Below are 24,568 nucleotides of genomic sequence, written 5' to 3' on the forward strand. Positions count from 1 at the left end.
GGTGGAGCACACAGATACTTGAAACACGGGAAAGAAGAAAACACAACAGCCCAGGGTTTTATGGTGGAGACTTAAATATGGATTTTATTAATGTGTTTGTCTAGCAGAGGCAATACCCCAGTGTCATTTTCAAAGGAGGCAAATTTTAGTTCTTGGAAAGGGTATATTAAAAGCGGTATTTAAACTCAATTTTAAAAACAAGCTATTTTTGCTCTTTAGAGTTCAAACCACAGCTGAGGGGAGCTGCTAAGCTTTATTTCCCGCACCAGCAAAACTACAGTGGCTCAAAGCAGAGCAAAAATCCGCCCCCCGCGGTACTCACGAGCTGCAGGGCTATGGATTTACTGCTTCAGAGAGCTAATTCCTACAGCTGCTTCCCAACACTCTAGCTCCTCATTTCCGCTACACTGAAAACACCTGGCTGAGAATGGACAACCCTGGGAGACCTGGTTGTAGATGTCAGTCTCGATTTACTCTGCCCAGCCTGAGAGGAAGGAGCTCAGTATTTCACATTAAAAAGAGAAAGATACTGCTGAAGCTCCAATTTTGTTCTGACCAAAACCCAAACCAAACCTTTTTTGGTTTAATCTGCAAGAGGGGAAAATAAATTTTGTTTTTCCTTCTGGGACATGCCTGCAAATCCCTGTGTCTGGTCAGGAGTTGTTGTTAAGACCCACATGAAAGGTGTCTCCAGGCCAATATGAATATCCACTAACCCCCTTAAGGCACACCCAACAGCAGCAGGAGCATGCAGCTTACATCAATCCCTTTCCTCCCTCCTCCTTTCCAAGACAGCACTATATATCTAGGACATGGCTCCTGTGCTTCAAACAGCCAACTTTTTGCAACACCATCCCCAACAGTGGAGCAAACGCCCCAATGAAAACAGCAAGTTCATGAAAACCAAGGAAAATTCCCAGCCTGGAGTCCCCATGCTGTTGTGTCCCATCCCTCCCCCAGCACCGCCTTCTCTTGTGGGATAAATGACTCCGTGTTTGTATTAGGCAAGATTAACTTATTTAGATTTGGCTGCGCAGCTGTCGTAAATCAAAATGAAAGAAAAATATCTTAAGCATAATCTCTGTTTATCTAACTGTTTCTGCCCATGTCTCTAATTTCTTCTTAGCTCCACACTGGAGCCCTCATAGATATTCCCATCAGCTGTGGCCGGTCCGTCTGCCAGCCATGGCCCCATCCAACCGCACTGCCCACAGAGGGAATACCGCAGCCCACGAGTGACTTTATTGGAGGTGTCTGAGTGAGCACACTTGTCATCAGCCTCCTCGGACATCTGAAGAGTCATTGCGGCTCCCTTTCATTGCATGTTAGCACATCAGTGCTAACGCGAATCTGCCCCGGCGTACCAGACGATAACACACAATGGTTCTTGTATGCACCCAGTGCGTTTTATCAAACAACCTAACCTAATCCTCATGAAAACATTGGCTGATGAAGTATATTGGCATCTACAAGATTTTTGTGGGCTGTTAAGCTGTTTTGTTCTGCATAGTTGTGCTTCCCGTAGCACACAAGCGGTGCCAGCGCTGGCTCTCCACAACGGTGTGGGCAGACAGAGCAGCTATTATGTGATTCAAAAAGGGTTCGTGTCGAGCCCTTGGAGCTCAGGGCATGTTGTGTGGGGGCCTCCCAATGAGAAAACAGGATGGAAAGGGGCTCCCCTGTCTTTTGCAAGCATGCCACAACAATCTTTAATTTATCTGGAAAAACCACTCAACATGGGCTTAATGTTTTATCCAAACGTTGCAAGTGTCACGGTGAGACTCTCCCAACACTTTAGTGCCAGCATGGTGCCAAACCCAATCTAGAACCAGTAATAAACCCCTCGCTAAACCACATTGTAAAAGATCCCTATAAACCCCACAAATACCTGATGTGATTCACATTCTTGCACCAAGTCCAACAGTGAATCCCACAGATACACACGGCTTACGTGCACCTCCAAGACAATTTTAACATTCCCTGCAGTAGAGTTTCTGGACCCCAAATTCACTGAAAGTTTATTACACTGTCGTAATATTTAGCATGGACATAATTATATTCCTACATCAACTGCTCTAGGCAAAATCCAAAATTTCTTCAGAGGAAGAAAAAAGAACAAACAAATTCTGCTGGTTCCCTCATCCCAATCACTTACAGTGCACTTTGATTCTTTAGTGTTACAACATTTTGGATTCAAAGGCAGATAAAAGCTCTAAACAAGCTGTCCAGTGCATCACAGACCTGTTCTGAATCTCTTGAGTCATAAAACTGTCACCCAGAAGTGGGTGGGAAAGAAAATAAATTTACTTGGTTTTTTTAATACAGAATTTACTTTAGATGATTTCAGGTGAATTATGTCAAGCAAGCCCACAGCTGGGATGTTTTCCACACACATCCATCCTCCTTGCCTTTAGGGAGGTGACATGCTGTCGTAACTTGGCCAGCACTTTCAAGCTGAACGCAAGCCAACCTAGAGGTGTTACTGTTGGGCTTCTGAGCCTGGAAGAAACGCGAACAAATAACACAATTTCCAACTTGCTAGAGGTAAAATGCGTGACTTCTCTACTTCGGCTTTGCCACTTATCTAGAACCAGCAGCGCTGAGGATGAAGCAATTTATCTTTCTATTCATCCAAAGGTTCTTCCCCTGCTTTTGGGAAGGCCATGTATTGGAGTCAGACCAGAGCCATGAACAACCGCCATGCATTTCAGTAATTATCCTGAAGCCATGAAATAATTTCTGCACTTTACAGACAGTAGACAAAGTGACTACAATTTGTCAAGCTTCGTTCACACTGTGCTTGAGGTGAAAACCAAACCCAAGTGCTCTCAGCTCCTCTAGTCCTCATCCCCTTACCACAGCACCTTTCCTTCCTCCATTGGGTGACTTGGCTCGCCAGCATTTGTGCTTATATTTACTACTGACTAGCAGTAGGACATAAGCAGCAAAAGCTAAACCCACAGGTTACTCCTGTGCATGAAATAGCAAGAGCAGGAGAGATGTGGAGAGCCCAGGAAAACCAAGATGAGAGCTGGACAGTTCGTTGAAGAAAGAAAAAGTTCACCATCTCCTTTTCCATCCCAAGCTACACTTGAAGAAAATGACATCCATCCTGCAGGTTTCGCCCCTGAGGTACTAGGTGTATAACTGTCAATTGACTGTGCTTTGAAACCTTTGTTTTTCATCAAAGTCTGCTTTTCCACACTCTGTGTGGAAGTACGCACAACAAGAACCAGACCCATCCTGGGTGGTATGGAGACAGTAAGCTCATCAGGAACCACGTACTCTACCATATGAGACATCGTTTTATTTGATGCCAAAGAGGAAAAGGGGGTGGGAGGAAGGAGGATATGTAGTGCATTTTCTGCCTCCTCTCTCTGCCCAGGCACAATCAATTTTTGTAAACTCACAGTGGAGCCTGCTTCCACCCAAAGGGCACTCCTGCAGCTCTTACACACATGTTCTATGTCTCAACAAAACATCATCACAAACAGCTTAGAGCAAATGCAACAGCCTGTTCTCCTGAAATTTCTGTTAGGAATGTTATTGGAGGGATTAAAAGTGATCAGTAGGGAACTTGCAAAGCGCTCTACAGCATGTATTAAAAAAAAATCTATACAAATACGTACACAGCTAATATTATAAAGTTATGTTCACACTGAAGAACCAGATCACCAGAGCCAAAAGGTAGTGAGTGATTTTGTTCTCAGCATACTTTTACTGTAACATTTTACAACCGTTTGACTGACATCAAGTTCAATAAGACATCATTAATAGGATTTTTGTTCAGTTTCAACTCAGATGTTTTTCCTGTTTCAAATCTCTCCCTACAAATCTCAAATTAGTTTTTATACGAGGGGATTTATCAACGTTTAAAAGAAAATATGAACATAGCTGATGCTTGAATTAGATACACTGTAAAAGCACACCAGGATGCGTTTTTATCACCAACAGGACACACGTTAACGCATCGTAGCCCTATGCTACGGTTATTGCCGGGCAAGGCCAGTGCCGTTGTTCCTAGCGACTCCTTCAAAGGGAGGAAGAAACCAGAGAAGCAGTAATTCCACAAAGAAAACGTGAATAAAAAGATCTATAATATTAGATAAAAGGTTGCAGTGTAACAAGGCTGCAGAGGAGGAAAGCTTTCTCACTTTTGCTGTGCTCCCACCAGAAACCAGGGTGGCAACAGGTCACTCTTCAGTTCTTCTGCAACCACAGTATTACCTTCATACAGAAAAAAAAAAAAAACCCACACCAAACCAAACACACCCAAAGATGATGAGGTGGCTAACAAACTTGAAAAGGGCCTTGTAGTGAATTGACCAAGCAGAGGTAGCATAAGCACAGAGAGGACAGCTGTGATCTGGTGCATGCTGCTACCTGACCTCTAGGAAAATGGAAAAGATAAAGTTTAGGTTGGCAGCCAGGAGAAACATCCTATCAGGAAGATGTACGAGCTCACAGTGTAAGCTCCCACAGGAAGAGGTAGAAAAGCAGTTTCTTGCTACTTTTAAAAAGCACCAGAATGGTTTTGTGAGAGGGCACAATCCTGTACAGGAGAAGCCAGAAGCACGGCAGGATCGGGGGATCAAGGAGATTTATCTTGTTTCAGCTTCAGTATACCCCACCAGCAGGTTTGCTAATGGCATGGCAGGACCAGGACCCAACTTTCCGAAACCTCTCAAGCTGAGATATCCCCTGGCAAGGAACGTGGGCAGCATGGGCCCATTTTCCTGCTGCCTCCCCCCCACACCGCGCAGGGGTGCTGGATGGAGCCTTTTCCTACAGACGGACTGCGAGAGGAGTGGCGGGGGAAGTGAGGAATTAAGGAGCAGCAATAGGCACCACGCGTTTTACCTCCAGGTGATTGGTAGGGGGCCAGCACATGTTGGAAACAACTATATTTTTTTACTATTCAACAGGGATCTAAGTGCGTGTTAATGAGCGCCTGGCCCTGAGCCCACTGCCAGGGAGAAGCTGTCGATCAGTACGGCCAACTCTCCCAGCACTGTTGTGAGCTGCAGGAGAATCCAGGCACTGGGGAAAAGCCAGTTTTGTAATTGCAGAGAGAAACTTTGGGACAAGGGCAGGAAGAAAAAAAAAAAAAAGGCAGCCCCTATGCTGAGCATCCCAAAAGCTGCAATTTGATGAGACTAAGGAACCCCAACTAATGAAGCCCCTTCCCTCAGACTTTTGTTGGCAAATTAGTGCAGATGTATAAAATGTGATGGATGAGGGTTGGTGGCACAGTGGCAGGGAAGGGTGTCTGGAGTGGGTACCCCGTCAAAATCAAGGCTGCCGCTCAAACTGGAGCACACACCAGTTACCCTGGCACACACCAAACCATCGCTGTCTCACCCAAGACCAGCACCATTTCCAAGTCCCACGAGACTGGAGAACACATGATTTCTGAGCACTAACAGGACAGAACGATGACATAGGCATGCCATTGACTAAGTATCAGAAATACTCACCAAAACACACCAGCATCAGGAAGGCAATGGGGGATGACACCTGGACCATGTCTGACCTGTGCTAATTTTTTCACTTGGAGCCTGTCCCACCAGTCACTCCAGCATGAAGCAATGATGGGGCAGCAGGATCCCCACAAGGAGAAGATCAGCCACCCCAGCACTGTGCATTGAGGTGCTTGTGAGTGCTGATGAGGGTGGCTTGGCCATAACTCGTCTCCACCACATAAACGCCACAAGTGAGAAGAGCCAGGGGAGGAAAAACTTAATAAAACATCAAGAACTCAGTGTTACATTAGCATAGGTGTAACTGCAAACGGACTATGCAGATGTTGAGGGAGAAGAGACATCAATGCCTCAGCCCCACCACCCATCTTTGTGGTCCCCTCCTTTCAGCAAACCTCCCCCAACCCAAACCCATCCTAACTATAAACAAATTAAAACCAAACTTGGACTCTCAAATGACTAATTTTAGTTTTGGATTTGTTCCTCTTTATTCCCTCCCCTAAAAAAAAAAAAAAAAAAAAAAGGAATAAGGCTGTAAGGTATAATGAAAGCAGCATGTGAATGCAATAAACCAACTGCAGAGCAACCTAAACACCCATGTGTAGCTGATCTGAATTATGTAAGGTTGGGGGAGATTCACAGCACGGGTTCAGCTCCGGCTTTGCCACGCAGCAGCACCTACAGCCTGGCACCAGAGACGGGCACGTAGCTGCATCCACAAGACCCCAAACTGCCAGGTGCCACAGAAAAGCATCACACACACTAATGGTTGTATTTTTTCCCCTCTGCTACCCCTCACTCCATTTCTGGACTTTCCTTTTGAGATGTGCTTCCCATCCCTAATGGCACCCTTCGGTGAGCCAAGAGCACCAGTCCAGCGGGGGTAGGGCAGACATGCAGCTTTCCTTGGCAAAATTCCTTCCCCCCATAATATCTGATGGAGACCAGACACCTCTGCTTGCTGTGTCACACTAAAGCAAAGGTATTTGTACTTGTCTTGGGTCTTTGGGTCATTTTCCAGAGCCGCAGCAAGAAAGCCAGCAGCACCATGGCACAGCCTCCTGCTCTGGGAGTTGGAGAGGCTCAACTAGACAGCAGCATGTCTGTGCTTTCAGGCAACATGGGAGCATTTCCAAAAGGAAAACCACAAAAAGAGTGCCTCAACACAGGATACCCCAGTGCTAGCAATAAGCTTTTTAGCAATTAAAAAAGTAAGCAGCTCCCAAATTGCCCGTGCAAGAGTCAGCTCTGCCTACAGCTGATATTTCTGAGAGAAACTTGCTTTAGGTACAGCAGGTAAAGAACAGTTCATCCCTTGGCTCTTTGGGTTTCACAGTTCAGACAACATTTCACATACCACGTGAAACATGAACACATTGTGCTTTAAGGAGATCAAATTTAGTAATTATAAATGCAATACTCCAGCAACATTGAGATTCAGCTGGATTCATCTCTCTGCATTTCCAAACAATATGGGAATTATTGGCTTATTAAGGTGAAGGACATCTGTGTATTTTAATAAAGTTAATACAGCTCTAGCAATGACTACCAGGACCACGACCTAGAAGGGCTTGTGATCATTTTGTAAGTAAAATAAGCCATCAATTCACCACATGGCCCAGGGCAGATTGCTGTGGGCTTCCCCAGGCCTTTGTCAACCTAGCTGAAAATCTAGGTAAAAGCAAGTTGAAAAACAGGTGCTACTTCTCAGGTGATCTCTCCTGGGTAAATCAAGTACAAGAACCTCAGTCACATTGGCACAGCTGAGCACCATCCCAGCACTGAGCACTTACATCCATGAGCAGGACTGGACAAAGAGTCCGCCCCAACAAGCCCTCTCTACCTTTCAGATACATCCCCTTGCCCTTTTTTCACAGCAGCAGGTTTGAGGTTTTCAGATGGTTTTTGTTTTCAGATGGTTTTTGTCTAGAAAACAAGCAGCTAGCCGCATACAGCCTTGGTTACTCCATGCGGCAAGAGGGCTGCTGCAATTACCCAAGCGTGTAACACAAGAAGTATTCCTTGGGTGGCAGCGCCAGTGGTACCCGATCAGGACCTGGCCCAGACTCAGAAGAGCCATTTCCACATTATTTTCGTTAACTGAGTCAGTTCCCAGCCCGTTTCACCAGGCAGAGCAGCAGACGCTACTTATGCTGGCACTGCTGCTGCAAGAAGCATCAGTCGGACAACAGATTGAAATAACTCCCTACTTCAGTAGGGTAACCAAGAGCAGACCTTGGCTCCCAATTCTTCCAGCTCCTTTGTAGCTCTGGATCCTAAAATAGAGCTAGGGATATGTTTCGAAGTTCTGAGGTTTTTGTTGTTGTTGTTGTCTTCTAAACTCCAGTCTCAGAGTCTATTTGCAAAACCACAGACCAAATACAAGCCATTCCGCAGTCATGATACTTTGTGGTAAGATTAAAAAAAGTTTGGAAGGACCTCTTGGTAAACTACGCACATAATATTTCAAAGCCACGTATAACTTCATTATGTAGTAAATCAAAATGACTTCAGCGTTTAAGCAGCACAATATTCTGTGGAAGAAGTTTTTTTTTAAACGTTTGTCATATTACAGAATTTACAGTCGTCCCAAACATGAAACATGGGCTGCAATCACGCAAGAGGATCCGCAGACCCAGTATGTGCACAGAGCATCACCAGCTGCAGCGAGGTTCACAAGGACAGCGGGGTTTCCTCACATAACAGAGTACACGGAGCTGGGGCCAGTACTCCCCTACACGCACCTGCACTCCAACTTTCTCAGATGTTTTGCGCTAAATAAGCGGCAAAAAGGCAGGAAATCCATGTTTTCAGTTTCCGGAAAGGTGTTCAGTACAACACCCACATATTTTTAATATATATATACCGATGCAACTCATCTGCACACACACACACAGATAAATTGCATCCATTATATATATAAAAAACGTCACATACGTATATGCAAGAGAAACACTTTACAATGATATCCCAACAACTTTGCAATATACTGTATAATGCAGATCTACTTGGGGTGGGGGTGGTAATGAATTGAAAACCTTTTCAACTAACCGTTGGCTGACAAAGATGGTAGCTCAATTCTTCACCCATGAATTCAAATCTACAGACTATATTATTGCTTCCTTCCCTTTCATGAAAGTGAGGAGAAGAAAGTTGCCTCCAGCAACCCCCAGTGATGGAGAGCTCGAAGCTTGGGTGATCTCCCACCAGGAGCTCTTCCTGGTGAGCCCCAAAAACCCACTACAGAGTTCCTTCCCTTCCACAGCACCCTGCTCCTCACTCCCCATTACCATTTGCAGGATTAGACCTTGAGCAACCAGATGGATAAAAAGGAGGTGCTAAACCTCCAGGCATCCATCCCTGTCCCTCAGGACACCCTGCTGCTGCTGAGCAGCCAAGGCTCCTGGCCCAGCTCCCCTCCTCTTGCTGGGCAGTCAGGAGCAGTACATTCCCAGTGTGGCTTTGCGCCCATGAGTTACATGGCCAAAGAAGAAATACACACTGCATTTACACCAACCAACCTTTTCTGTTGATTAATTCTTCAACCAGACCATTTCTTCTTTAAGTCAGAATATTTTAATCAAAGACATTCAAATCACAAAAATCAACATTTAGGGTCCCCCTAGCAATCTTCCAACAATACCACGTGCACTATCATTTTCTTTCTTAAAGGTAGCTATGTCAAGGACTTCTGCTGCATCCTTTCCCACCAGTCCACGCAAGCGCTATCTTGCTCACGCAGGTGCCTGGGAGCAGTTAGCGGAGCTCGACACTTACAATGAGATTAGCGTGCTAAAACAGACATAGTTTAAGATACAAAATGGCCTTCGTATCCTGCCCTTACTAGGTCATTTCAACCCTGACCTTGGTCTGCTAGGACTTCTTAGAAACAGGACCTTCAAAACTAATTCAGAATTATTCCCTGGTTGGCTGCCAAAGACAACACCACCAAGGTCCTTTTATTGGCAGAGTCTCTAGCACGACCCTTGTAATTCCCTAAATTGTACATTCTCTATGGATGAAAAGGAAAACAAGTAGTAAACCCATGCTTTTTTCCTGAAAACGTCCTCCTTGGAAACCTATTGTGCTTGGAGCTACGCCACTCAAATTCATCAGAGAGGAGAATCTGTTTATTTGCACATCAAGGACATCTTATTATTTCTGGATGTCAGTATGTAAATTGTCAAGTAAAAATTTATTTTTCCACTAGCTTAAGTTTTTCTCTGCTCTATAATTACCATAATCCAAGAAATGGCATGTGCTTCAAAGAGCTCCATTTTAGCCTGCTACATTCACATATGATCTACAAATCTGATTCGAAAAATGTCCTACCGGTATTTAGGATCTTATTTTTCAGTTGACTCAGAACAAACCTCTCCTTGGCTCCAAGAGATATTTGACATCTCTTAAAATAAAAACTTTACTGAAAAAACCCAATAATTAACAACTACTAGTCTTTGTATACTGATCAAAACACAGAAACATGTGCACGTATTTTGCCAATGGCACCACTCCAGTGCTCAGATTAATCAATTCCTGTACAGTTTAAAAATGTCTCAACAGGGCACAGTTAGCTTAAAACAACATACATGAAGAGAAACTCAGTAAAATCAGAACTCCAAAGAGAAGAAAAGAAAGCTATCAAGAGGGATCCGAAATGAAGAGCAACCGCTCGACAGAAGCGGCTCCTTCAGCTGACAGAGACACTAGCATTGGCGACAGTCCCAGCTCCCCAAAACTTAACTGCAACCAGAGATGCTGTGCAAGGCAACCTCAGGAGAGGTGGACAGCAACGATGGAGGCAGAGACAAGACTACATCGGCAGCACGTGCCAAGAAGCCATCAGAAGGTGGCAGTAAATGGAAAACCTCTACAGTCACTCCTAGCAGGAGCGCCAAGGTGACCTGGGATAAAGAAGAAAGTTCAGAAGAGCCTGATCCATGGGACAGAAGACCTGACTATGCCCCAGGAGGCCTGGGTTTACTCACTGTTGCCCTTCAGTAGCAACTTGCTCAATGTTACGGTGCTGTAGCCTTCAGCAAGTAATTTCTTTCTGTGCCTTTGCCTCTTAGAAGGTTTTTCATTTGTTCAAATACTCATTTGTTCAGGACAAGGCGTACCGTCCTATAGTTTGGGTTAGTATCTCAGGCTCTGCGGTTCTTAATTAAATGCTGCTGCTAATAATGAAAGGATACAGGCATAAGGGATGGAGTTAATTTACTTCTCAGATATCCTATTAGCTGCTTTCAGTAATCACACAAGAGCTCGAGGGTGTACATGTAACTGAAGACGACCCAGCTATCCCCGGACAGGGCAGAAGTTTCTTTCAAGCTGTTATGTTTTACTATAAAACCAGTAAATAACTAATTTTGAAAATAATCACAACAAATGACTCCATGTCCTTCTAATATTCCAAAGATGTGGGTCTCACGTTCTCGCAGAAAGAAAACTGAAGAACTCAAATGCAATACCAGGCTTTGATACAGAACATAGATAAAAACAGTAAAAGCACACAGCCTGGATTGACAGCTGTTTATCATTTAAAGCCCACACGATATTCTACATTTCTGCTCATGAAACCAGAAACTACAGCTGGACTGGACACCGGGGAAAGTCAAGAAGTCTTAGATACAGTTTAGTGTGAGTCTGGTGGGATTTCTACTGGCCTACATGGGGCACGATAGTGGGGTATTTATTTCAGAATTAAAACCTGCTTTTCAGTGACAAATACTCCACATTAATAGCAGCTAATAAGACACCCTACAATACTAAGGCTGGTGGGGAATATGCTGTTGCATTTCATTGAAGGCTTCAGACTTAACTACAGCAGCGATCCATCAGATAAAATACAACACTGCTTTTTTTTTTTTTGTGCTCTTCAATTTCATAACCATAATGCTCTGTGGAAGATTGCCCTGACGCTTGCATTCAAAAACCAACTATCAGAGGCATCTGCATACAAAAATATTTTCAGAGAATCCCTTTTGGTAATGAGGAGCAGCACTCCCATTTCACAGAACAGACATGGGAATACATTTAGGAAATACATTTCTTTCTGTATATAAGTTTAAAACTTTGAGTGATAGAAATCATTGCATGCTTTGGAATAACTAATACCTCTGAGTCTCAGGAACACCAGTACATGCAGGCTAAAGTATTCCTTTTATAAGCAAAGTACTTACGCCAAGTGAATTTTGTATATTATAAAGTCGTTATGAAGTGTAACTACTATGTAGTATAAGCAGACCTGAAACTATAAGAAAAGAAAACATGGGCAGGGTTTTGCAGTCAAAACCAAGGAGCAAATAATTTACTTTCCAGAGTTTTTCCTATATAGTCCTCATGACTGGAGGCAAGGCTTAATAGGCTGAATGTGTGCATACCCAACTTCAGATCCAAGTTTAATGGATTCTCACTTTACAAGTAAGTTTGTCACCATCTGAAGCAAAATGAGGACAATTTCTTGACTATTTTAGACCACTGTCTGACATCATTTGTTAAAAAAGCTGTTGCAGAGGCAGAATTTCCCATAAAACCCTAAGCCAGAGTGCTAGGACTCAGACTACATGTATGAGTTTGTGATGTTTTCTGGAACTTATGTCATACATTAGGGTTTGGCAGCAGCATTACTTCCTTCTCATTTTCTGTTGTTCATTAAAACATGTTGGGAACAGGGCTTAGGTTGTTCATGTCTCTATTGCATAATTCTGTGCTTTAAATGCTTATCAGAAGGTGGGAAGTCAAAGGGAATTAAAGCAAAGAAAAACTCCAGCAATAAGAACAAAGTCATGTTTGGGGAAAACTATCCCTAAAGAAATAAACCAGCAGATGTGTCAGGTGTGCTGAAGACAGAAGGCCAGACTGCTCCTCTCAGCCCCTGAGCATGTCTGCTCGTTAGGGGAATAGAGGCACAATAAAGAGAGGCAAAGCAGCAGATCTGGTGCCAATTCTTCGGGAGTTTCTGTCAACAACATCTGTGCTCATGTCAAGTGCTCAGATGATATCAAGACAAACTGGGCTCTCCCGCAAACAGCAGTTTGTAAAAATCTAGAAAGGAAATCTGGAACAGGGCTGAGAATTAGCATTAGAGCTGCTTTCATCATCTCGGCTACAGAGCAAATGCTGCACTATATTTGCCCGTTCCTGTGCCGCCATGGTACAACAGGCAGCTCAGCACCACAGCCTGGGCTGCCAGCACCAGCACTCAGATGACCCATTGACGATAGCTCCCAGACTGCGTGCTCTACCGCACTTGTCTCTTCCTTGACGCTCAAAGCCATCGTGCCATGGTTACTGCTTTATTTCTTCATAACCGCTCAAGGCTGCAACTGTCTCTCCAGCCCCTGGTGCCTCCAACACTCATCTCCAAGCCTCTTCCACAAGGCCGATGCATCAAGGCAATTCTCGGGCACCGCTGCAATAGTTCAAAGGGATCACATCACCCTCAGCCAGCCAAACGCGCATCATTCCCATGTAAAACAGTTAGGTAGAAATTCAGCTCTGTTTATTTGCAGACTTTGTACCAATGTGGTATGAATCAGCAAGGGGAAGGGGCATGCATCCGTAACTGCTCTGGGAATAGACTGGTTTGCTTACTCCAAAGGAAAGCAGCAAATTTATTTAATGCAATAGGTCAGTTGTGCAGTACTACATCCCTGGGGAAAAATTCTTCTCTATCAAGCAGTAACAAAAATAAATAGATCATTCTGTCCACCAGTCACTTAAAAGTGCTACAGCCCATCTGTACATGAAAGTAGATTTTAAGAGAGAGTTACCCATAATAAATTAAACTCCAGCTCCTCATTTAGTAAGTTATAGTCCCTATACCACAACAAGATAATTGGAAGTAAGACTGCAAGAATGCACTATAAACCTAGAAAGACTTTTATCAAATCCTAAATTATAAGAAATATCTGCAGACTGTATCTCACTGCATCATTAAAGTAAACATTTGCTACTTTAATCTCTTCCTATCAAAGAATGCCATCCGTCAAAACCACTTCTCTGCTTAGAAAATGCAAGCAGTATCAATTTGGTTATTTAAATTAGGGGTACTAGAAAAAACATCCACACTGAAATAGCCCCAGTAAAAAATAACCCCAGACTATTATCCAAAATGCTTGTTACATTTTACAGCACTGGACAGAGATTCAAATATTCAAGCCAATCCTCACTAACAAAGAGTCTGCTTAAAATTTATGGATATATTTCAACTTGTTCATAAGAGAATGCATTATTGAATGTCACTAGAAAAACCTTTATTAGAATATGTTTCTTTCAGTGATGAAATATGAGCAGAAACTCACTAAGGGAATTAATGTATAGCCACACAAAGACCTATATTGTTCCTTCTGGAGGTAACCTTTGGAAGCACAAATGAAAGCTCTTCACTGCTCCAAGCTTCAGAAGCAACCCAAATACCAAAAAACGAAAAACAAAACCCACACCAAACCCCAAACCTGCCTCTTGTATCTTTACCATCAAAAGCCAAATACAGCTCCTGCGCTTTGCCATCGATGCCTCACAGCTTCCAAAAGCCTGCTCCGTTTTAAGGAAAGCAGATGAAGCCCAAGAGACAGGGCTTGGAGCACACAAACAAGTTCCCGATAATCCACAGGAAAGGAGATAAACGGGTTCAACCTAGACCCCCTTGAGAAGGAAACAAGAGGAAGGCCTCTTTCAACACCACTCCCCGAATCACACGCTGCTCCGTTTACCATCACAGCGGCCTGGCAACAAAAGGTTTCAGCAAAACAAATAACCTCGGAAACATGGCAGTTTTTAAGGCAGTTTTTTCCTGGGGCTGGAGAGGGAGGAAGGGGAGATTCGGACAGGCCCTGCTGAAAGGTGCCTGGAGTCCCACCACGTGTTTCTGGGTTGGGCCCCTGGAGACTTTGCACCATGGAGGACCTTACCTGAACTAGATGAAAAGAGCAGAGAACTCACCGCTGACTTCTCTTATCTTCCTCCCTCTAGCAAAAGCCATCTCACCACCACTGGCTGGGGAAACCATAGGCACAGTGTCAAGTCTGGTGGGCTCAGATACCACTAAACTTCTCTGCTCAAGTGGGAAGAGGAGCTTCCATCTCCATATAACTTTGCCTTCACTTAAAAAAAAGATTCCCAAACCAATGTTCGCGCCATGCATTTTTTTTTTTTTTGTTTCCCTGCAAGTCTCACCTAGTGAAGCGCTCCAAGACAGTTCTTGCTTTCCCAAGATTAGCAGGTCCCTGTACTTCAAGCTGTCACTGCACAGTAAACTACAACCCCCTTTTCAGCTATGTTTGGTCTCCTATTGGGCAGCATGAAAAAGAACATTTTTTCTTAGAAAAATATATTTCAAAAAGGCTTGTATTTGGTACAAAAGGTTTGGTGGGTTTTCATTCCTGCAAGGAACCCTCAGTGGAGACGAGATGCTCCTGGGAGGTAGCCAAGGTCAGTGCTGCATTTCCTCTCCCCAGGGCAGACCTTAGTCATAATAAAAATCAGTGGTGGTTTTGGGGTTTTTTTTTTGTTGTTGTTGTTTTGGGGTTTGTTTTTTTGTTTGGTTGGTTTTCTTTGTTTGGGGTTTTTGTTTGGTTTTTTTTGTTATTGTTGGGTATTTGTTTTGGTTTTTTTTGTTGTTGTTGTTTGTTTGTTTTGGTTTTTTTACAAGCAAGGGGCCAGTACCAGCATTTAAAACAATGGTAACTCAAAGCTGCAGAACAGGCTTTAATATCTCTTTGATGGCATTCAAACAGCGGACTTGCTTTCAGACTCATTCATTTTTACGTGCTCATGTTGAAAATATACCTCCTCTGTTCTCAGGACCAGAGGTGCTCAGAAGCAACCACAGGGACTTACAGCTCAGGGAAACACATCCAAACAGAAGGCAAAAAAATTACTGCATGGGGAAAAACTCACCGAGACCCCGGGCCCTGCACAGATCTCCCTAAATCTCCACCCTGACAGTAACAGCCACTTAGCAATCAACAAAACTTTCAACATAAGTCAGACAAGCCCATGGGGCAACATATGATGGAAGGCTTACAGGAACAATGAACATATCTTTTTGGTTATAGCATTTTCCAGTTGCACGATAAGAGCAGGGAAAGAGAGCTGGAGATGACACTCCATCCTGAAGGGGAAACTAAGGCAGAGAGATTTATCCAGCTGAAGCATGAACTCCTAAATCCACGGGCAGGAACCCAGGAATTCTCAGTGATGTTTATTATTCTCTGAATACTTTCTAATAAATTCCCTCTTTACTACAAAGCCTGACTGATCCAACTGTACATATTTACTTAGTATTCTTTCAAGTGGCTTACAGACTGACTCAAAAAAAAAAAAAAATCCCACAGTGCTTTTTCAAGAAAAGCTAGATTCCCTGGTTGGATGCAATGGCAAATGTCTTTTCATTGCACTCCAGATGGTCCTGAACCTGAAACCCACACCTACCAGACTCACAGGTTTGTGGAGGGTCCATCCACCCAGCCAAAGCATGATGCAGTTGAGGGGCTGTTTGGCAGAGTAAAATCCCTATACCTTGGGGCAGAGACTGCCAAACAAGGGGGGTGGGGGTGGTGAATCTTTGCATAGTCTCAAAAGAAAAAAAGCAGCAGCAAAACACATGTTCTCAAACCCATCAGTTCTAGAGCAAGCATCTTGTCTCATAAGCCAGCAGTGCTTCTTCCCGTCCAGTATGTATTTCCTTATTCCCTTCACGTCGTAGGACTGATTCTTTTATGCCCTCAAATACATCTGCTGAGCAGCAAATTAAAGAAGAAATTCAAACCTGAGTACATCGATAAGTTTGACAGAGGCACCTGGCTTATAGGGACACCATTTTAACCTGCAACGCCATAACTAATCTAGTACCTTATGCATGAGAGAGGATTTTTGCCCTTACATGGCTGCAATTTGTGAAGGTGTTTTGAGCTCCCTGGGCTGACAGAAAGCCTGTTGCTGCAGGAATGCCCCCCGAGGAGGTCCCAGCCCCTGCAAGGCTGATCTGCCACAGGGCAGCTGGAGCCACAGAGCAGCAGGGTGAGGGCAACGGGTGGTGGAAGACATCTAATAGTGCAGCACAGTGGTGGGGTGGGAGATGCCTGTAAGGGGATACTGTTGGGAGCCAAGGATAATTACCATTAAAACACGGACAGGAATATAAACATGAAAACAAACAGTTTTAAATTGCCCCCTGCCTCCCCCTCCAAATATCTTTTTGATTTTTTTTCCTCCTCCTAGATAACGCACTTCAGCAATTATGCCTGGAATTATTAAAATCAATAATCTTCTCCTTGATAACTTCAGAAATATTTTGGTACCATTCACAAAACCATGACCGTTTGTCCATCACACTAACAGCATTTGTGTTACACTTCATTGCCAGTAGGACAAGATAGCCCAACATAACCCCAACAACTGCTAACTAGTGCCCACTGGGTTTCTCTTCAGCAACGCCTATCAGTGGAAAGATATTTGGGGTGGGCTTTCATAGGCTTTAGAAAAATCTGCAGAAGTGCTCAGTGCACTGTCTTCCAGCAAAGCTCTGCTCCTGTTCCCCAGTGGGTTGGTTGGTGCTCAGGAACGGGTGCAATGGGGAAGCAAAGAACATTGCAGGGCACGGGCTGTCCCCTGCCAGCCGCCCACCCCACAGCACCACTGACAGACGCCAGAAAAAAACCAAAACAAAACAACCACCAACGAACCAGCCCCAGCAATCTCAGTTCAGCTACACTCCTGGAAAAGCAAGACCATGTGTTGTTCACCTCAGGGTGAAGAAGACAGGAAGCCTCAACTATTTAAGAGACTCAAAAATCTGGACGACAATCCTCAGTGCCACATATGGCAGCAGGGGTTACTTCATTCAAGCTAAAACAACATGTTAGTAGCTTCCCCCCCACAACACTACTTAATGGATGAATCAAGGAGAGCAACCCTGAAGGGCAAACTTCTCTTAACCCTGCAAAAGGCATGTGAACTAAGTAGTACAACACTTCTGGGATGCATTCAGCATGTCCTGGCCTCAGGCCCAGGAACATAAATCTGTTCCTTACACTGGATTGAGTTTGCTTCAGTCTTTCCACTGGATGCAGTCCAAAGCCCTGTCCATCCCAACAGCAGCGTGTCCGCACCCCTCCATCCGCCCTTGCATGGTTCAAAAGTCTGGTCAGCTACAGCTTCTTGATTGCTCCAGAGGAAAGCCCAGGCCTCAGAGCTTGTCATGCTCAGTTAGTAACTCATGAGGCATTGCCACCATCAGTTCAGGGAACCTGGACTGCTCTCACATGCTGGGACTTTTCAGAACGTTTTTAGCAAGGAGGAAACCTCTTCAGCCCATGGCACCATCAATTACACTCAACAGCACTGGTGGCGGTGGGGGGAAAAGAAAAAAAAAAAATTTCTCAGGGGAAGAGGAGTCTGAACTCATGTTCGTGCAGACAGGCTCATCATCCCCTTTTCTTGGTTTCTTATTATAAGAGAAAATATAAGCAAGACCCCAGAGGATCAAAAGACAAAGTGTCAGTGTCAGATGATTCATGACCGCCCAGTTCCTCTTCATTTCAAGAGTGACAAAGTAAAATAAATTAAATCCAGCTGACTAAAACAAGCCGACCTAATTCGGATGAACCAGGAGAATCAAAAGCGTATGACAGTGTAAGCAGGAAAGCCTTCTTTTACATGCAAACAGCCCTCACTGTGTAAATGGCCAATTAATTTATGGGAGCCAGATGTCCCTGTTTACGGCTGTTGTTTACCTTGCTGCTCTGCCCTTTGATGGATTGATAGATGTCACCATTTTTCAGCAGTGGGTGAGCAGCAGGGCCACTGCCTCCCAAGCTGAAAGCCCTTGCTATCCCAACCCTGATTAATTTGCCCTCTCCCCAAACTACATTCTCCTCTTTCCAGACTTGGTTTGCAGTGAAACGTGTTTGCCTTAGTAAATGAAATGAAAGATGGTCCTCCTGGTTTTAAGAAAATCTTGTATAGAAACCAAAGCCAAAATCAGACTCTCTCCATATCAAAATGGGCAGAGGCGCTGGTTCCTGACACACACACCACAGAGCTCCAGCACCGCTAACGCAAAATTAAATTAAATGCAGAAAAAACAGCTTCCCCCAAACATATTGTCTATTAATATTTAATAGGAAAAAAAAAAGGAAGGAAAAAAAGAACAGAACAAAGATACATTAGATATAGCCACATCACAGCATCAAGATAATAAGCAGAGCAAAAATTTTTTTAAAGAAGATATGCCAAAGTTTTGCAGAATCAGAAACCAGTTTTATGTTTGCAGTACGCTATAAAGTAAAATTTAAGTCTAAAGACAACTGGAAAATTATAGGAGGTTGACAGTAGAGATGAAACTGTTCTAATCTCCTGGTTCACTATTTAAATCCATAGATAAACAAAAGGAAGAATAAAAGTAGCTTAAACAGAGGTATAAACTCATTAACAGGCACATTGTGACAGTCAGAATGACCATATTCTGTGCTAACCATTTTTAGCAGCTACTCAGCAGTTTAACATGCAAAATGAACTTGCTTATGAGAGAAGCTGCCACAAATCGATATCAATGTCCTTGTGCTCTATTGCAGTTTAAAAAAAAAAAAAAAAAAAAAATCAATGCGCACTGCCAGCTGCTCCGTGCATGCTCTCACACAGCAATGCAAAAACCAAGAGTTCAAGATAGAGAAAACATATTATCTCGCATCCATCAAAACAGATAGGACATTCCACATCAATGGTGGTGTCCATTTGCCCCTGAACACTCATGTGCAGTGGATTTCCCAATCAATATGCCGCTCCAGCCCTCATTTTAACAACGGCGCTCCCAGCAGTGCCCCTCTGGGGAGCACGCAGCTGGGCACACACAGCAGCCAGCTGTGCACCCCATTTGGATACCCTGCCTCCCGGATAAGGGACGAGGTGTGGATTAAAGCTGTAACGCCACAGCCCTGAACCCGTAAAATACAACAAGTTCTCATTCCAAGAGGTGTTCCCCTCCCCTTTCTCCACTCCCCCCTGCCCCCCTCCCCCCCTTTTTTTTTTGAGGGGGAAAAAAAAAAAAAGAGAAAGAAGGGAGGACAAAGCACTGAAGCTCTCATGTTCTCTAGTTTTGGAGTTTTCTTTCTGGGTTTTTTGGGGTTTTTTTGGGTTTTTTTCTTTTTTTTTTAAATGGGGTTATTCTGTTTGCTTACTGATGTTATCTATAGCTGCGCTACAATAGATTTTGATCTCAGAGTCCTCTGTAATTGTCAAAACACCCACTTTGATGCAAGCAGCTTGGGAGTCTGTTTGGCACCTTCGCATCATGCTCGGCAACTTAACAAATACTTTAGGACACTGAAGCCCTTGGATCTGAAGCTCCCCCCCTGCCCCATACCTCCCTACCTCCAAACCACTACAAAGTAATTTATTGCAACACATACTATTCAATAGCAAAGGTAATCTCTTTTCAAAAGCCCAAGCTTCTAAGTGTCCATGCAATTTATTTCATTGATGAGTTCATTTTTTCCAGCGGTCTTTGTAACAAAACAGTATTATTCATGACCAAACCTTGAGGCTTTCAGATCATTTTTTACAGAGATAAAGCTTCTATTGCTTCTAATCTGTTTGTAGTAAGAGCTGATAAATTGAACAGAAACAAGAACTGAGCGTAATACTAATAAAGGAGATCTTGATAACAAGACCTCCATCAATTGGAGCAACGTTTCCACTTAAGACAATGCAGCTGAGACAGGTCAGACACCTAAGCCTTTGTATAACTTTATATACACCTGCTCACTTAAGTGACATTCATTGGGATTAACACAACCAGCCTAATTTCTCTGTATCAGCATATTAAATAAGACTGAAACCAGGTTTTTTCTATTTTTATCATTTAATTTCTTCCCTTTGCTACTGCTGTATGTGGAGTTCTGCAACCTCCCAGTCAGCACAAAGCACCAACTGCTGAGAGAAGGAAAGCTACGCTCGTTATTTCCCAGAGTCTTCCAAGTTTAAAGATCAATATTATATTATATTTTCCTCTACAGATTTTCATCTGTTCTGTCTTCAGTTTGAAATGTTCTCAGCAGTGAACATCTGTTAGAAAATCTCTTACAAAACCCCACTTAGTCTATGGCCCTTTAATCAAAGAAGGGTGAGGGTATTAAGAATTTAAAATAATATATCCAAGTTTAAAAACAAATACATGTGTTTTCTATTTGAGAATGTGTGTTATTACTTTCACATTCTGACCTGTTAAGTACACATGCTCTACCACAAGTCTCTCTGGAATTTTGGCAAGGACCAGCATTTATTTAATAAAAGGCCTTATTAATCGTAGGACTATATCGTTGATACTTTGCATTTACACAGCACATTATATTTTCAAAGCACTCCAACATTAAATAATTCAAACAACCTGTATATTTGCATAGATGGATGCACACAATTGTAAAGGAAATTATGAAACGTGTTCGCATGTTTCTATATCTGAAAGAAATTATAACAACTAAATTCTTGAGTAAATTGAAGATAGTTCACTATTCTTGGCACTACGTTATGAGAGCGCCTCAAACCAAAGCAAAATTATTCCAGCATGTTTGATAAGGATTTGAGAGTGGGATTTCTCTCACCTGCCTTGACTTGCCTTTGAGGTAGAGCTTGCCATTAGAGCTGGTCACGCAGACCCCTTTACAGTCAAAGGAAAAGGTTGGTCATAACTCATTTCCCCTTAATGCCAGCCTCCAGAGAGGTCCGCTGTCCCCAGAAGAGCTGGCTTCTCACCATGGACTTTTAACTGGGTCTAGGGCTGAGTCCACCAGATAAACAATGGGTACGTTTTGGCATTCAACAGTGCACACGTTTAGGCAGACAAATTCAGCTTAGTGTCTGCCCATCTCTGGCCTGTTTAATTGGATAACATTAATTAGCAAGTTTAATGTAGCACATAAAAGGACCAAAGGCATGTTCTTGTTAATGAACACCGTTAGTAAAACCATGCATGGCAAATTATTCTGAGCCCATCACTGGCATATGGCTACTTACAAACAGTTTTTTCTTTCAATATTCATACAAGTTTTTAGGGGTCCGAAGACTCTTAAATGCCTCCAGCTATCTTATACTAACATTTGGAGGGTCCTCCTTTATTTTGATATGACAAGACTCCCCCTTCAAGAAGACAAGCAAGACCAGTTCCTGTGTCAACATAAGACACAACCATTTGTCCAGCTACGTGATGCTTTATTAAGACCAGGAAATCTCACCTGCAGCTGCCTGATTTTGAGAGATGGTGCCTTTTTACTCCACGGGGTGGTGTGGGGGAAAAATCAACCTACCAAAAAAAGTTCCCATGTAACTTCAGACCCATCCAGAGCTCTAGTGAAATGAACAGAACCTTAATATTTACTTGATTTGGGTTGCACAACCTCCCAAAAAATAGCTTCAACAGAACTCAACCTATGGACATGTTTCAGAAATAACATAAGCTTAATTCTAATCAGAAAACCACTACTGGATTATTTTTAATGAAAAGAGAAGGCCCAGTGAATACCCAAACCAACAATCTCAAAAGTTTGCTGACAAAAGGGTTTTACTAAAGGACAGTGACTATTTCAGTGTTGCCTACCTGCGTAGGCTGTGTAGCAGGAGCCAGGTGCTTGCTTTAAGCTCCTCCACAGCTGTGCAAGGATTTGCCTGGGTTTTGGTGCTCACATGCTATTATAACAACTGGCCTGCCAAACCCACAAATCCAGCTTTCTCTATAGTGGGTTAAGACTGCATGCCATGAGTATGAACAGGATTTAGACTAAAAAAAAAAAAAAAAAAGAAAAAAAATCATTGGGGATGAGTCTTCCAACTGCACTGCATGAGAGAGTACAGCCGTGCTGGGGGAAGAAAGCATTATGTGGTTCTGCTGTTGTCAGTTTTGCTGACGAACATGACAGCATTAGGAAGAAGTTGAAACATGAACATGTGCGAGATGGCTCTTCTCCTCATTATTAACCAGTGTCCAGTGGTGGGGATCAGGAGGATGGTTCTCCCAGGCTGAGGATCATCTCTTGCACTGTGCATGGTCCCAACTCCTCCAAGTTCCCTGGGGCAGGAAATAACTGCAGGATCTGTGCTCATGGGGGACTGCATTTACACTCTTCCCTGGATAAAAACCTAAACCATGCCAACCAAAACACCTAGGGGCCTCTCCTTGCTCTTGGGCAGGTACATGAAAACATGCAAGAACTATCTGTTTAACCGTTCCTTGCTGTCCCATAACTTTCATCATCCTTTTCACCCTCCTCTGCGCACTTTGGAGATCTTCTATCTCCTTTTGGAGAAGGGAGAAGACACACATACTGTTTCAAGATGTAGGCGAGGCCTAAATTTCTCTCGTCTTTCCCAATAATTACTCACTTCTCTCCCACATGCATGAATATTTATCTGCACCACACTTCATCTGTCATTTTATCACCTGGCACACAAGCAGCTGTTCAGAAATTACAACACAGACACACCACACATGTATCTTGTCATTAGAAAACAACCCCCAAAACCCCATGTAGTGGAGCAAAACCCCAACTGAACCATCCCGGCGTTTTTCACAACACATGTTCAGCTTTGACCTCAAGGAAAGCTCCCTGGAGAGCTTGTAACAGATGCGTCCCGCAGGCTTGTCCTGCTTTTATAGGAACTGCTTAGTCAAACGTCCCACCACACCTTTCAAGCTACTATGACAGCTGTATCTTAAGAAGTTTGAGAGAGGCTGGCTAGGAATAGACAAAGGAGGGACAAAGATTGATCAGAATGACGCATTTCGGAGAGATACTTTTAAAAAAAGCACAAATAAAAGAGATCATCATTTGGGAGTGCTGTTAGAAGTTGTCTCCACAAACAAAAGTTACCTCCTAGATGCATAAACATCATAAGAATTTGTATCTGATTCTGGCCACATCACTTCTACTATAACAAAAAAATGTGCATTTATGTATGTTAAAAAACTGAGAAAATTCCAACTGAAGAACAGAAAAAATAATTAGTGAGCAGCGATTTTACAATACAATAAACCAAGTTCATTGCACATCTCACTTTCTTCAAAGTCCACAACCGGATCACGCCCAGCCAATACATTCTCCAAGAAGTTTGAGTCTCTTTTCCCTTCTTATTTCCAAGAAAAACACACTCATCTTTCACCCACACCACACAATTTCTCCACTTTACACTGCAGGATTACAGTGGTTTACACCAAACAGGGATCTCAAACCTCCCCTTTTCACAGTTTATCATCACAAGAACTGAAATCAGCTTGCTTTCTACACGAGTCCACAGACCTCACCACTCAATGTGGACGTGAAAGCGCACGTCAGAACAACAATATTCCTGCTACAAAACCTAACATATGAACATTTAGCAGAAGACTTCAAACAATATAGTTGAATCATGTTCTCAATTGGAAACAAAGTCCTAAGAAAATAAACACACAACTCAAAGTGTTTCTACTTTTTTTCCCCTTTAAAAAACAATTTCCATGGACTCCTTAGCCTTCAGGTAACTAACAGTACCCCGATGTCCTGGTGATAGTCGTCACAGAGACAGAAGTTTGAGAGCTTCCCCACAACAACATCCCAGTGTGCTACTCCACTACTGCCGTAGAGAGCACAGCTCCAAGGAAGGGACTGTCAGACGGAGGTTTACAACACTATTTGACCCAAAGTCCCCAAGTCATATCATCATCATTTTCTCTTTTATGGAGACATGCCTAGGATGTTAGTATATACCAAAACCTCCTTAATTACTGTGGTTTCCCTTTAGATAATAATCAGGAAAATATATGAGTCCATGAAATCTAAATGGTAAACAACATGCAAGGGAAAAAAAAAAATTTGGGAAAAGCACTAATATCCTTGCTCTTATTTGTGTATGTAAGAGCCTCCCTCTGGGACTAGAGCCTGGTAAAATTCCATGTTTACAGTGCTTATGAAATTCAAGTATAGAGAGAACATATGATGGTACAGATTCCTTTAAAGATTTTATTACTTTGAGTTCAGGTCTGGTAGAATTATGAAGGTCTTCCCAAGCAAAAGCAATAAAGGCTTTACAGCATCCTGGATAGTCAGCATGTTTGT

The 24,568-nt window shown here is 43.2% G+C and overlaps 1 protein-coding gene across 1 annotated transcript in view; it reads right to left on the bottom strand.

Annotated features, from left to right (window-relative positions):
* Positions 1–24,568, bottom strand: part of COL23A1 (collagen type XXIII alpha 1 chain) — a 193,004-nt gene that overhangs the window by 99,981 nt on the left and 68,455 nt on the right.

This window comes from Pelecanus crispus, chromosome 8, assembly GCF_030463565.1.
Source record: "Pelecanus crispus isolate bPelCri1 chromosome 8, bPelCri1.pri, whole genome shotgun sequence".
In the NCBI taxonomy this organism is placed as follows: domain Eukaryota; kingdom Metazoa; phylum Chordata; class Aves; order Pelecaniformes; family Pelecanidae; genus Pelecanus; species Pelecanus crispus.